The sequence below is a fragment of the Ailuropoda melanoleuca genome, chromosome 10, assembly GCF_002007445.2.
Source record: "Ailuropoda melanoleuca isolate Jingjing chromosome 10, ASM200744v2, whole genome shotgun sequence".
NCBI lineage: Eukaryota > Metazoa > Chordata > Mammalia > Carnivora > Ursidae > Ailuropoda > Ailuropoda melanoleuca.
In genome coordinates, this window is record NC_048227.1 from 76,647,146 (window position 1) to 76,662,728 (window position 15,583).

A 15,583-nucleotide genomic window follows, 5' to 3' on the forward strand; every position below is an offset into this window, starting at 1 on the left:
CCTGAAGCCTGGGGCCCACCCTTCTTCCCTAGACTGAGACCAGCCCACTGGCCTCACAGGAGGGCTGGGCTGCCTAGGCCTTTTTGTCAATTTTGTTTTTATACCATGAAATGTTTCACTCTTTAAGAAATGCATGCCTTCTTACTTCCTTCTCCCAGGGAGGCAAGTTCTCCAGGGGGCTAAGCTTGCCTCAGTAGGCCCCCTTCTCAAGACTACTCCAGCATGCTTAGGCTCCTCTGCAACACACAATTCACATCTTCCCTCCCCCTCTGTCCTTCCTGCACTCGATCTATACACGGGGCAGTTAGGTAAGACCGTTCCCTGCAAACCATTTGCCTGGGTGCAGAAAACAGATATGATGTGAAAGAGCTTAAAAAGGCACAGAACGCCAGTAGACAAATAGGAAAGCAGGCAGACATCCCCCAAAGAACTCTCCCTGGTAAAGTGACACAAGAATGGCATCCTAGGAAAGCGAGAGCACTTTGAGTGGACACAGAATTCTGTTTTTGCTAAGATTAGCAATTTGTGGCAGCGGGACATTTACGGGAACATGTCATGCAGGGACACCTTGGCCTGGAAATCAGCTATTTATAAAACAGGTCTAGGTTTAGGACCAAGAATAAGGCAGTCCCAAACCTTCAGCTTTCTGACAAGTTTCAAATGACTTTGCCTACAAATGAGAAGCTCAGGAGAGGGCTGTGGGGAGGTGATCATTTGGTTAATAGTTATAAACTAAGAGAAACTATTTGCTATGAAAAACATCCATAGTTAAAAGATAGTTACAAGTACATGCTTCCCCAGCCAGCCAGCCCTCACTCACCACCTTCTTAAGTATTCGATTACCAAAGAGTAATCGAATCAAAAGTGCTTTTGAAACACCAAATAGGACATTTCATTTTGTACCATCTGAGTCTGTGGTGGGTCAAGGCTTTAACGTCCTTGCAGCCCCCTGAAGTATTTGAATGTCTTGAATTGTTTCTTAGCAACTGTGAGAATTCCACACTTTCACCGCTCAAGGGAATGCTCATTTGGATTTCAGTGGAAATTTCTCATGCAACAGAAAGGGCACTAAGACCATCCAGATGGTTGGGGAAGGCCTACAGACAGCATGGACTCACAGCTGTCTTACTGTCCTATTTCCAAGGCTATTTCCCTCTCCTTCTGTGGGCGTTCTCTTGCTGTCTCTCAAATAAATAAATAAATAGTCTTTAAAAAAAAAAAATACAACCACCTAATGGCAAAGACAGTGGTGGTGGTGGTAGTAGTGATGTTTTAAAGGCGTATCTTGTTACTGTGTCATGCTGCTTCCGGAAGCTTCTCAATGCATTTGAAGACAGTTTCAAGTTCATAAACGCCTGCTGATGGAGAGAGAAAAGAACTGCCCCTCCCCCACCCAGGGCTTTCTCCTCTATCCTATTTACAGGAACTTTCCCTTCCCCATGAGCCCCTACCACATCCCTGGCATGCCCAGACTTCTGCTTGGAAAGACCCAGATCAAGGCCTGCCACGGAAGACATCCTTCCCGAGAACAGAGGCCTCACAGTCCTTCAGACACACGTGCCTTAAGGGAGAAAAATGAGAACTGCACTTACTCTGTGGGTCTCAGTAGAAAGACAATGACCAGGCTTCACACTGGAAGTGGTCTGTACACAAACTGTGTGATCTGAGACTAGTTATTCCACATACATGAGCTGCCTTTAAGAAAAGGATAATAATTCTCACCTTATGAGGATTACACAAATTCCATTTTAAAGGGCTTTGCACATAGAGTACTCAATAAATATTTGTTTTTCTTTTCCTCTGTGATTTAATTTGCCCCAGTTACATGAATAGCTGACCACAAAATGCCAGGAGACACCTCAAGGCCACACAAAATTATTTACTAAATGGAAGAATTTAGTAAAACTATTTCTCCTTCATTGCAGTAAAGGGTATCTTAGGGCCTGAAAGTAGTTGGAATGATCTCCCAAAATGCCTATTTTATTACCAGTGAATTGCTTTGAATCCAGATTGGCATAACCTTATCTCAATACCAAAAAGAAAAGAGTTTTTACTGCAAACATGCACTCAAACTACTAATCAGGTGTTCTACTGGAATTTAACTTCCTCTGTATATACTTCTAGAAACCACATTCAGTTACAGAAGTTGGAGACAAGTAATTTCTATGAATGGCCGAGTGGTGAAGACCCCGACGGACGAATGCCCAGGTCCAAACCCCAACCCTGCCACTTATCAGCTATAGGACCTCAAGTAAGTTACTTTACCACTCTGTGCCTTTATCATGTGTAAACTGGGGCTCATACCACCTACTGCTGGGGTTGTTATGAGGAGTAAATGAATTAAGATGGCCTCTCTAACTCACTGGTAGTAATCTTTACCTGAAAACCTATGTTCTGCAAGAAAACACTGAGATTGTCCAATTATTTTGAATGGAAAAAGCAACATATGAGGGTCTATCCAAGACCCTCAATCGGTTTTCTAAAAGGTAACACAGTAAAACTCCAGTACATAATTAACAAACCACGTTAAATGGAAAATGCTTGAAAGGCTGTTCAATGAAGATCAAATGATTAGTAAGATTAAATGCTGTTTCTAGGCAGTGACACGGCACATACCCTTTTTAGTGACACTGGGTATGTTTTTCAAGATGTCCACATCATACTACAAATGTAACTTGAGATATTTCCCCAACATATGTGTTTAAAATGCCATATTAGGTTTGGAGGCATACCTATAAATTTTCCCTATCAACACAAAAACTAAAAAATGTTGTATTAAAAACCTTGCGTTCTGTGAAGCTTGGGTATTAAAAAATAAGAAACCTTCTTACTGTGGAAACATGTTCACAAAGGAGAGACCCTACCAAGTATGACTGTGTTGGTAAAATGAATTGCGGCCAGCAGAAGGGTGATTTAAAGAAACTCCTCCTCCTCCCCTCCCCTCCCCTCCCCTTCTTCCTCTGCCCCTCCTACAAAAAAGCCCAAAATATATGACTGGTTCCATGGGTGCCTGGGTGGCTCAGTTGGTTAAGCATCAGACTCTTGATCTCAGGTCCTGAGTTCAAGCCCTGCACTGGGCTCCAAGCTGGGTGTGGAGCCTACTTTAAAAAAAAAAAAAATGTTCCTATATTACTAATTCCAATATATGCAATTTTTTAAATTTTTCCACATACAAAGAATAGCAATATGTTGAAATTTCACAAATTGTGTTCCCTGGAACACTGGTAATCAGTGTTGTGCAAAAAAGGAAGAGCTTCTAGGCCAAATAAATTTGGAATATGCTTCTTGTTAAAATTTTTTTTAGGAATTCATAATACATGCTAAGGTATTATATGCTACAACATATCCTATAGCAAACGGCTTATGTCAAAATATTACCACCACAAACCCATTTTTTTAAGATTTTATTTATTTATTCATTTATTTAGAAAGAGAACATGAGTGGAGGGGGGGAAGGGAGGAGGGAGAGGGAGAGAATCCCAAGCAGACTCCTCACTCACTGAGCATGGAGCCTGATTCTAGGCTCAATCCCACGACCCTGAGAAGAGGACCTGAGCTGAAATCAAGAGCCGGATGTTCAACAGACTGAGCCACCCAGGTGCCCCTCCACAAACCCTTTCTAAATGGAACACCCAGTGTCAGTATTCCATACACAATTTCAGAAACAGAGATCTAACACTTTGGCTTATTTATTGAAGAAATTTGCTTTAAGCAGATTAACAAAGTATTAGTCTCTACTGAAATGTGTAAAAAGCTATTAGAAAGGGCTTTGCGATTTAAGGACACCTAACATGGACTCTGCTTTCAAGTTTCAAGCTGAAAAGGGATTAGTCTCTTTCTTTTGCCTGAAAAATGGTGACGATACAATTTTAATCCATCATATAGGAATGAGAAAACTGGTGAAAATGTACTTCTCCAAATGACCCTAAAATCTTAGGAATTCAGTGATCTGACGAATAAACCATTACCAGCATTTCTATAGACAAATCATTTGAATGTATGTAATGCGTTCTTGCAAAAACAGTAGCAGCCCTAAGTTGGAGATACAAAGTATTTTTAAAATAGAAACATCGTCTAAACTTAAAGTACTGTTTAAATTTTTTTTTCCTTAAGAGAAACACACTCCACTCCCTGAGTTCATAGGGTGTCCTAGCCACTTATCTTCCTCCTTGCTTTGAAGAAAGTGTGGCAAGAGGCCAAGAGAGTTTAGTAATATATTAGTAAAGCAAAAGTTTCTAAACAGGAAAGGAAATCATACAGTGATGCTGTTTGGCTATGTTAAGGCTCAACGTTAGGAGTTACTGGACGGCCAAATGTAACTAACATCCTGGGAGTAGAAAAAACAAGTAGCTCCAACACTAGCAATTAATTTCTATAGAGCCTCTGGGAGCTTTTCCATATGTACGATGTGATCTCAAAAATATTATGTACTCCAAAACACTACACTGGAGCCCCAACAGTCCCTTGGAGAAAATACCGTTGGATGTAAACAAACAAGGGCCTTTGGCAACTCTGGCGCCATGGAAGAGAGAAAATACGTTCTTTACAAGAAGTAGCTCATTTCTCTGCACTATATTCTTCTCAAATTCACATTCACTTGTGCCTAAAATCAAATTCAAATTTAGATCCTTTTTTGAAAATCAATTTTTGAGAATCAAGCATTTTTTTTTTTTTGGTAGAAAGAAGAGAAGGCTGTATAAGTTGTCTTGCACACAATAAAATCTAACCCTTCCGATATATCAAATATCAATCAATTCACTAATATAGTTGAATTCCTATCACATACAGGGCACTGAATCCATCTAGCGCTTAATGTAAGAAAAATTAAGTCCCCACTTAAGGCATTCACAGTCCACGAATACAAAAAATTCTCTAAAATAAACTTACCTGATAAAGCAAGGCAGAGGAATAAATACACATAGAACATTTCTAGACTCACGGAGAATTTTAAAGTCAAGCTCCAGGGAACAGAGGTTTCTGTGTAAGAGTGGTAGGCAATAAGACCGAAAAGGCAGGGAGCGCCAGACACAACTGGAATGATAACGGAGTGGTTTAGGCCAAAGATGGCCTCCCTGGTGCAACCATTCCCCCACTAAGAGGTCAAGCTTATTCCTCCATGCTCTTGAATCAGAGCTGGCCTAGATTAATTGGCCAATAGAATATGCTCATGGCCCTGAGTAACTTCTGAGACTAGGCCCTAGAAGCCCGGCAAGTTTCCCCTTCACTTCTTGGAACACTTACTCTGGGTAAGCAAGCAAGAGTGTAGGAAGTCAGACAATCCCGCTGCTGTACTGCCTGAGAGGAAGCCCACACTCGTCGTGTGGAGAAGATGCACACCAAGCAATGACCCACCAGCCCAGATACCAAACCAGTATGTGAAGAGGCCTTTGGTGACCTCCACCCTCAGCCCACCCTGCTTCACAGACCCCAAGAAAGAACTTGATTGTGATGTTCCAGAATCATGAGAGAAAAATTACTATTGTAAGCCACTAAATTTTGGGGTGGTCTATTACAGAGCAACAGATACCTGAAACCACCACCTTGACCTTTAGGAGAGAGGTCACCAACCAGAAGTGCCTGTGTCATATCCAACTTACAGGCAGGATTTTTGGGGGCTCAGTATTTTTTTAATTCCAGTTAAATTTTCTACCCAAACTCACATTTTTCTGAGGCCTGCACTTTCCAGTCATCCACTTCATTCACTTATTATGCAACCTGCCAGCCCTCTATTGATTTTTTTTAAGATTTCATTTATTTATTTATTTGGGGGGGTGCAGGGAGGGAGGGACAAGCAAACTCTGAGCTAAGCATGGAGCCCAATGTGGGGCTTGATCCCACAACCCTGAGATCATGAGCTGAGTCAAAATCAAGAGTCAGATGCTTAACCAACTGAGCCACCCAGGAGCCCCCCTCTATTGATTCTCAAGTATATAAACCTTTATCTAAAGCATGCAAAGCAAAGGATTAACACACTTACAAAATTACCTGAATACATCCAGTGTGTAACACTGTGTGATTATACTATAATCACAGAATGACTATAATTTGAAAGAATTTTAGTCTGCAAATACTAAAACATATATATACCCTTTTTCAATAATAACAGTGATTGGTTTCAAAACATAGAACACTATATAAATTTACTTCTACCTTGACCCAAACAACTTCTATCAGATGATGGACCGTATTATTTGGATCAGAGAGAAATAAAAGACAGACACTTAGTAACTCTAGTAAAAACATTAATTATAGAATAAGTTGATTGAGTTACATGTTTCTAGACCACCTATAAATAGCCAAAGTTCCTTTCAACTTTCAGTGCCAACTCACCTTTTCTTAAAACCAAATCTCAATTATTTAACAATAAATTATTTTAAAGTTTTATGCCTCATGCCTGGACTTCCTAAATAAGACACTGAAAAAAAAATATTTTAGAATCCATTTGAATTACATTGCAAGCTCCTCCCTCAGAGCAGGAATTCTTACATTTATTTTATTCTGGGCTTATCATTTACACCCAAAAAGGACCTTCACAGCTTACTTAAAATACCTATTAAAATGTTTTAAACAATTTAAAACTTAAGATAGATAGTCCATATTAACATATCCTAATACCTTTCTAAGTTACCTGAATCTTTCTAGGTAAGATTTCAATTGTATGCTTATCAATATCATTCCTATGATTTTCCTCAAAATACAGATGATATCTGATAGACAGTAGCATTCAGAGATAAACCATATCTCTACAGCCCAACACCCAAACCAAAACATACTCGTTAATGAGAATCCAATATCCTCCCTCACGATTCCAGTTTCATAGCAGCCTGATATTAAACCATTTCCCACTGAATCACATATTCTTCTCACCTGATTCAACTAGGATCACAAGAACATCTATCAATTTCCACCTTCCTAACTCTTCCAAAACAAAGGATAAATGGAAAACAAGTGCGTAATCCCTAATGGAAGACAGGCACGTGTGTAGGAGACATGGAAAGTCTTCATTGGGGGGGATGAGCAGATCTCCCCTGTGCCTCAGGAGGCACACGGTACTAGAGTAAGGCAAAACTACAGGCAGAAAAAAAAAAATACAAAAAAAAGAAAAATAGTAACTCTCACTTCTCAATTCATGAAGGTCCTAAGAGGCACCAAAGAAACACTGAGTAATAACCTCCAACTTAGTTGAAGATTTCATTTGAGTTTGAAAAATGTATTTGGGAACCTGTTTTTGGGAGCTCAGAACACATTTTCCCCATAGCAACAATGCTACAAATAAACAGCACGTTGAGTTGTGTGGCTAGTGAAAAAAAATCTAAACTCTAAAATGGCACAATTGGAGAATTTACAGCCCTATGGAATTTAGACCTCATTTATACCATCATTTTCCCATGGAAAACAGCTTTTGCCTTTCTAATGGGTATCCATCTCTCCCCTCCTGCCAGGCCACCCCCTCATTTCTTCCTCTAGTACCTCTGCTTCCACCAAAAAGTCCCCAGTCTCCTAGAGCTGGAAGCAAAACCGTCTGCTCTTGGGAGCCTTTCGTATGCAGGAGCTGCGGAGTTTTTAAGCAATTTGAAATGCAGGTGCAGGGATGGATTTGAGAACTGCTGAAGAGGACAGAGTTTCTGGCCTAGGGCCCAGGGCCCACTAGGCATTTAAAGTAAATTTATTATGTCTGACACAGATGAAGAGAAAAACCAGCAGTACAGTTTTCAGATTTGTGTGCTAAATGGGAAAGGGGATGCGGTTCAGGACTCAGGGGGAATTGGGGGGGGGGACATACCCCCCCAGATCTGTGCCATGGATATCATACCCTCAAGAAATCTGGTCTATGGAACATCACTTCCTTTCCTTTTTTTTTTTTTTTTTTTTTNTTTTTAAGATTTGAGAGAGAGAGAGAGCGAGCACGTGGTAGAGGAGGCAGAGGGAGATGGAGAAAGAAACTCAAGCAGACTCCATGCTGAGCGTGGAGTCTGACACGGGGTTGGATCTCATGACCCTGAAATCATGACCGGAGATGACACCAAGAGTCAGATGCTTAACCGACTGCGCCACCCAGGTGCCCCCATCACTTCTTGGTTATGAAATCAACAGTTGTTCATAAAAGCACATACATATATTGTAAGGGGAAAAAAGCAAAAAGTATTCTTTCCTCAAAGACTTTGCTTTAGTTAATAGTAACATACCAGTACATTTACCTGTAAGTATTCAAATAATATAGAGTCAGTTTACTCTTTGAGGAACATGAGCAAATAAGTCTTCCTTGCTCTATGTGAGATGATGTCATGTATTAAGAGTAACAAATGATTTAGAAATGTACATCTTCCCAAACTATAAACAACTACTCAAAACAGTCACCTGAGCCCAACAAGGGTTCAATACCTTTAAACCCTTAAGATATTTTTTGTATTCCCAGTAGTTATTAAAATAAATATAATCTGAGATATTTTTATAACTTATTCCACAATTATTATTTTTTTCCACAATTATTTTTAAAATCAAGAAGTTATACCGCCTATCAAACATTCTTTTCCCCAAGTCATTTACAAATCAATCTCAAAAATGCTTTCTAAGAGTATTTCCAAATTAATTCACCAACAGGTAATTTGACTCCCTTACATCATCATAGAAAAATTATGATTTTAGTCAAGCACTCTTCTAAGTACATCACATATATTAACTCATTCAATCCTCCTAACAACTCCTGCATTAGGTATTTTTCTCCCCCGTTTGCAAAAAGAAAAGAAAAAACTGAGGCCCCATGACATTTAACAACTTGCCCAAGGTCTCACAGCTATTAAATGACAGAGCCAGGATTCCGACCCAAACCTCCTAGTTCCAAAGGCTGTGTGTGTAATCACTACACCTTATTCCCTCTCACATTCATTCATTAAAACTTTTATTACCTGCCTGAGGCACTTTGCTAAGGCCTAGGTGTAAAGAGACCAAAAAAACCGAAACAAAAAAAAGGCAAGGTCTCCAACCTCAAGGAACTTACATTTTAGTCCACAGCAGAAGTAAAATGCAAATTAAACCAAAAAGTTCAGTATGACAATTCAAATTAAGTGATTCGGATTTTTAGTAATACTCCTCTATTTTTTTTTTGAAAACTCTCAAAAGCCACATATTTGGTCTTTATAATTAATCTTGTAAAGCAGACAGAGCATTATTACACCCATTTCATAGATGAGGAAACAGATAAAGGTAGGATGTGCTCAACAGCTTATTAAGATGCCACATCCCTTCTGAGGATCTGCTCTACCCACAGAACCTGCTTCACTAAAAAGACCCCGAGTCGTCAAATCATAAGACTCATAGGCTTCCTGGGGCAGCTCAAGAAGATTAACTGGGCAATTTGATCCCCTTTCAAAACTTCCAAATTAGGAAACAGAGAGATGGGTCAGTTTGCTAGGAGATACAAGTTCATAGAGGGCAACAAGGCTGGGGCATCCATTAAGAGCTGAGCTCAGGTTTAAAATGATGAGATTATAAAGCCCGCAGACAGAAAAGAATAAAAGAGTGTCGACAGTGAGCAGACATGCCACATGACCCGTCAGTGAGGGAGAAAGACAGCCAATGCTTCCTCTGCCCAGGCCCCAGCTGCCTGCAGTAAACCTCATTTTCCCTAAAGACACTCAAGGGCTCTCTGCCAAAGCAACCACCAAACAGTATGCGTAAAGGAGATGATGTTTCACGCTCTCTTTCAGCACAGGACTTCAGATATGTAGCGCACTTGAGTTTGGAAGAGACTCCAGATGCAGTAACTGGCCACACCAGTCTCCATGGCTTCTGTTTACTTCTTGCAAAAATGGGATAAACTTGGCCAGCTCGCAGCAACAAACACAGCAGTCCAAAGAATGTGTCTTCCGAATTATCCGGACATCAGCCCTTCTGCTCCATCTACCCTAATTCACTCCTGACACCTTTATCTATCCCCACTCCCCTCAAGTAAAGAGATTTAGTCTTTATCTCTTATCAAAAGAGCAAAGAAGTCCTTAAATATCAATACACACTAAAACATTACAGCAATTTTTTCTCAGATTTAGGTCAGGACAGAAATCATCTAGAAGGGATAATTCAGGAGAGGACTGCATCACACCTAATCTAGCACACCTTCTTTCCCAAACCAAGCATGGAGAACCCTCTGTTGACCTCCCCCGACCCCACCCCTGCCTCCCCACCATCATCAAGCTCTCAAGCTCTCCAGTTCTGCTGCTCTAAGCTCTCTCCCAGTGACACCGCTAGGGTGACAAGTAGAAAGGCTTCTGAGGACCCTTGGGCAGAGCTGAATGAAGAAAAGGCAGGAGACAGAAGAGAGAGAAGGCAGCCAAAGGAAATGAGGCGTACAAATCCATGACCATGGAGCACAGGGAACCCTCCACTTTGGACAAGGGCAGGCTCAACCTCCAGGATGCAGGTCTTTTTGCTAATGAATGAATGTTACTCATATGTACAGCTGACAAGGAATTTAAAAAGAAGAGAAAAAAAATAATTCATTTTGGAGGTCCAATTGTTAAAAACAACTAAAGCCTAAGGGGCACGCAATCTGGTAGCAATCAAGTCCATCATTAAACGCATCAATTTTTGTGAGTTCATTTTGGGTCAACACTCCTAAAAGCATGACAAATACCAAGAACTTAAAACATAAGAAAGAACATGAACCTTGATTTTTTAAAAGATTTTATTTTATTTGAGAAAGAGAGAGCAAGGGAGGAGCAAAGGGAGAAGGACAAGCAGACTCACCACTGAGTGCAGAGCCTGACTCAATGGGGGGGGGGGGGGGGGGCAATGCCAGGATCTCTGAGATCATGGCCTGAGCTGAAATCAAGAGTCAGTCGCTTAACCAACGGAGCCACCCAGGCACCCCAAGAACATAAAATTTTAAATAAGCATAAGTTCCACTTAGAGAGACAAGAGTAGACAGGGCAATAAGTGGACCGTGGAAAACAAAAGGGTTTTGGCAGGGTTTGGGTTTTTTGTTTGTTTTTGTTTTGTTTTTTGTTTTGCAAGTAGATGAGGGAGCGGTTCTTGAGATTCATAAATCCTTATATTTGAAAGGCATAAACCTAATATAAGTTCCATGAAGATCACTTTAAACAGGCCCGCTGAATTTTCAAACTTCACAGATGAGGGCTGTTAAAAGGCAAATATCACATAACTCTAAATAAAGGTGAGACCTGCCCAGTTGGAGTACTGGGTGTGTCTTTTAACGAATCAAGAGAAAATTCTGGATAAGGTTTCTAAACTACACAGTAAAGAAGTTTTCAGAAAATACTCTTATGTCATGAAACGGATGACAAGATTCATCTAGAAGCAGTTATCCATATGGACAGGTTAAAAATGCATTTGGAATGCCTTAAAAGCTAAGGTGGGAAATGCAGAGACACTCTTTGAAACCACAACCCGCTCTGTTCTTCCAGTGTTCACTATCCTCCCCCAATCACTGGCTTCGCATCTCACTTTGTGCGAAAATTAAACTCAAGTGGGCTACAAAACCATCAGATCTATCTACCTGCCCCAATTAGTTTTCTGCTCCTCAAAGCCACTTACTCCCAACCACTCCAGCCAAGTCCGGCTCTTTGCTCCTCTGGGGGCATTGCTCTAGGGCTAACTCCAGGCTCTACCTTGAAAGCTCTTCCCCTAACGCTTGTCCCCAGACATCTGCAAGTCTCACCTGCTCAGGCCTTTGCTTTCTACTCTGTGTCCGCCCCTCCACCCCCACACGCAGGTGTTTGTCTGTTGTTCCCCCCATTACAGCCTCAGCTCTCGGACAACAGCCTGACGCATAGTGAGAGCTTAATAATCATATGCGGAATGACTGAGTGACCAAAAGGTTATGCTTATGACATAATTTTGTAGAACCAAGAACTGGGTAGGATTTGAAAAAGTCTAGAATTAAACAAAGCATATAAAAATGGCCACCTTCTTCCATTTGGCATATGCGGCAGTAGTTCTTAAAGGAGGAGGAAGGAAGTTTGGGACAAGGAGTCCAGTTGCCTAAAGGAGACCCACCCACATTCCATCTTGCCATAAAAGTCTGTTTACAGACCTCCGTGTGGCCCATCAATGCCCCAAGGCAGGCTCACTAAAAGCAGCCCTCACTAGTCCAAATTCTCAATGTTGCTATGGATCAAAAGGACGTTTCCAAGGTCTTTCAAACGCCGAGGCCTGAACGTGTACATTACGGTTCATTTTCAGTTATGCCAATTTTAGTTAAGCACATAAATCATGCCCATGTTTCTGAACACATGACAAAATGATATTTATGAAAATGCTCCTGAAATGAGGAAGAACACTTTATATGCTGCAAAGCTCCATAGTTACTTTAGCTAAGGTCAAAGAGAGGAACAGCTAGCTATAAAGCAGACACTGTTCTGTGGGCATTACAGGGAAGAGCCCACTTGGTCCTCCCAATGAAGCAAGTACTATTAAGTTCAGTTTACAAGTAGAGAGTGAAAGAACCCCTCGGGGGCCACACTGCTAATGAGCGTGAGAGTTGGGATGTGAATCCAGGCAGGTTGGCCCAGGGTTTCAGAGCCTACGTCACCATGACACACTGTCCCTTGGTTCTGCTTGCCCAATTCCAATGGTCTGCAAATGGGGTCAAAAAAACAAGACCTTACATGATGAATGCCATACATATGTTTATGGAAGACATAAAAATACCACAAATGTCAACTAGAGGTAATAGTTTCAATAAGAAAATATCATTTGACATTAATATTTATTAAATATTGACAAAAACGCATATAAAGCAAGGAAGTTCTTCTTAAAAAGTCAAAGGAGGGGGCGCCTAAGTGGCTCAGTCGGTTAAGTGTCTGTCTGCCTTCAGCTCAGGTCATGATCCCGGGATCCTGGGATCGAGGTCCCATCAGGCTCCCTGCTCAGCAGGGAGCCTGCTTCTCCCTCTCCCTCTGTCTCCCAGCTTGTGCTCTCACTCTCTCTGTCAAATAAATAAATAAAATCTTAAAAAAAAAAAAAAAGAAACTCAAAGGAGAATAGTAAAAATAGACAAAATGCAGTATCCTTTGAAAAACTCCTTTACTAAAGCAAACAGTAAGAAGCCTGCTTCAAAATTAACAAGTAAATACTCCATCAATATAGCTAGTCATAAAAAGTGGTTTGCTTTGGAAATATCTGTGTATAAGTCAGTCAGAAACACTTATGTTAGCATAGTTCTTCAAATCCTAATGTTTTAAGGAATAGGACAAAAAACTGAAAACAGGATTCTGTAAATATTTGAGAGACTCTAACCAGGAGGAGGAGGAATTCCTTAATCAGTCATCCAGTGAATGTGTCCTGATAAAGAGGGAGAATGGAATGGAATGGAATGGAATGGAATGGAATGGAATGGAATGGAATGGAATGGAATGGAATGGAATGGAATGGAAGGAATTTTAGACTAACAGATTACTTACAAAAATATTAATTCCCTACTACCCCAGCTTCTCCAAAGACCAAAATAAAAGTAAAAAAGGAGTTGGTTAGGCAAAGCTAAAAATCAAACACGCTCTATAAATACCCTAAATCATATGCATAGCCCTTTATACTTTTCAAATGACATAAATGAGTCCATTTTATTGAACTAAACATTTGATTAAATAGTTCAAAGTGCATATCATTTGGAAAAGACATAAACTTGCAATAAGCAAAGTTAGACTCCCTTGCTCCCTCCACCGACTGTTAAATGGGTGGGGGAGAACAGAGCCTAACTTTGCCTCTCTTTGAGTTTTGTTTTGGTTTGGTTTGAGTCTAAGAGCTTTTTAAAACAGGCATCAACCAGCAACTCTGCACCTCAGAGCAGTTTTCCAGTGCTTAAAGCACCAGGTAACCAATCCAATCAGAGTGAAAACCCTGTGTGCCCGACGCCCCCATATTTAGGGGGTCACTCCTGACCCCATCCCATCCTCAAATCCCTCCCGCCTCCATCCAACCCGCTCCCACTCCACTTGTAGTATCTCAACCTTTCCAGGCTAAAGAAGGTGCCTCCCAAAATAACGCTAAGCTAAATTATTCCATACTTAATGATAAAAGCCACTAAAGACTGTCCCTTCTCCCTCCTTCCTGCCTTTCCTCCCAGCCCTCAAACCAGGGCTCCCATCTTGTCCAGCCAATATAAAGAACTGCCCCAGGGTGCCTGGATGGCTCATTCAGTAGAGCATGGGACTCTTGATTTCAGGGTCTTGAGTTCAAGCCCCACACTGGGCATGGCACCTACTAAAAAAGAAAAAAAAAAAAAAGTCCCTATGACTCTAATTCAGTGGTGAGAATTTGGGGCCAGAATGGACAAGCAATATGGCAGCCAGCAGGGGAAGCAACTGGGAACAGAGCCGATGCTGCGGCCCCAGGGGGAGCACTCACAGCATGGTCAGCTGCTGCCTTAGCACCTCTTGATTCTGCTTTAGCATAGATGGGGAGTTATCAGTCCTCTCTTTCGTTCTCTCAACCCACTCAAGTACAGGCCACCGACAACAGGCTGCAAACCTGCAAATACAGAATAAAGCTTCCAGAACGGAATATGCAGCCCCTTGGCACAGGCCTAGAACCACAGGCCTTGCAACACCCTAATAATTCCTGGGGTTTGAGGACTCAAGGGGAAAATGAGAGGTTTGGACCCTATGTCCCTAAGGTTCTTTCCACTCTCACAAACAAGATCCAAAATTCGGCTCAGATCCCCAGGCCACTCCAGAGTAAAGCCACTGGAGAAGGTACTAGGTTTGCCCCATTCTGGCAATTTTGGCTCCGATGTGGACTCCAAGTTAGGGACGACATAAGGCCGGGTGTTACAGGCTGCTTACTGCTAAAAGGTTACTAATACATTGATGAACTACAGAAAAAATGAAAATGCTGAATGATCTCACACAAAATGCCTAAAGTGACAGAAAATAAAATGGTAGCACAAGTACCAATTCCCTTTTATCTCTGGAAATGAATTCATTCGACGGAACACATACTGTGGCAGCTATGTGAGGAAAAGTTCTGGTCAGCCTGAGAATCTAATCGAGTACTACCACAGCCATTCCTTTGATTTGTATTCCCCTCCTCCACATTTGAGGATTTTAAAACAAATGAAAGAAGGCATTATTTCAGCTTTAGGCATAAGCATAAGTCATATAAGAACAAAGGTTTTATTATCACATTAAACATCAAGGAGGAAATACGCTTGCCGATAACTAATTCAGGTTATGCTACACTAGTAGGTTAAGCATTTGCTTTTTGCAAGCTTCTAGGCCAATATTTACAATTTATATCTAAGACTGGAGGTAAAAATGTTCAGCTAGAAAGAAGGTCATTAAGGGAACGAAGGGGGAAAAAAAGCCCTTGAAAAAACAGAACAAAGTACACGGAGAGAACGGTACTCTTTGCGCCTCAGTGGTCTATAGGACACTTGCCCTCTCTGCCTATAAAGTGATTTAACATTAACCACATTTCACTCTGGCCCCAGCATACTACCTCCTGATTAAAAAAAAAAAAAAAATCCTTTTTGAAAACTCTACCCCATGCCCACACATACACAAAAGAATGTGAAACACACTGCCACAGGCCAGTGTCTTGGGCATTTTGCCTAAGAAGTTTGCTTTCA

At 41.1% G+C, this 15,583-nt stretch overlaps 1 protein-coding gene across 6 annotated transcripts in view; it reads right to left on the reverse strand.

Moving 5' to 3' along the window:
* Positions 1 to 15,583, reverse strand: part of ARHGAP18 (Rho GTPase activating protein 18) — a 190,924-nt gene that overhangs the window by 107,172 nt on the left and 68,169 nt on the right. The window lies entirely within an intron of this gene.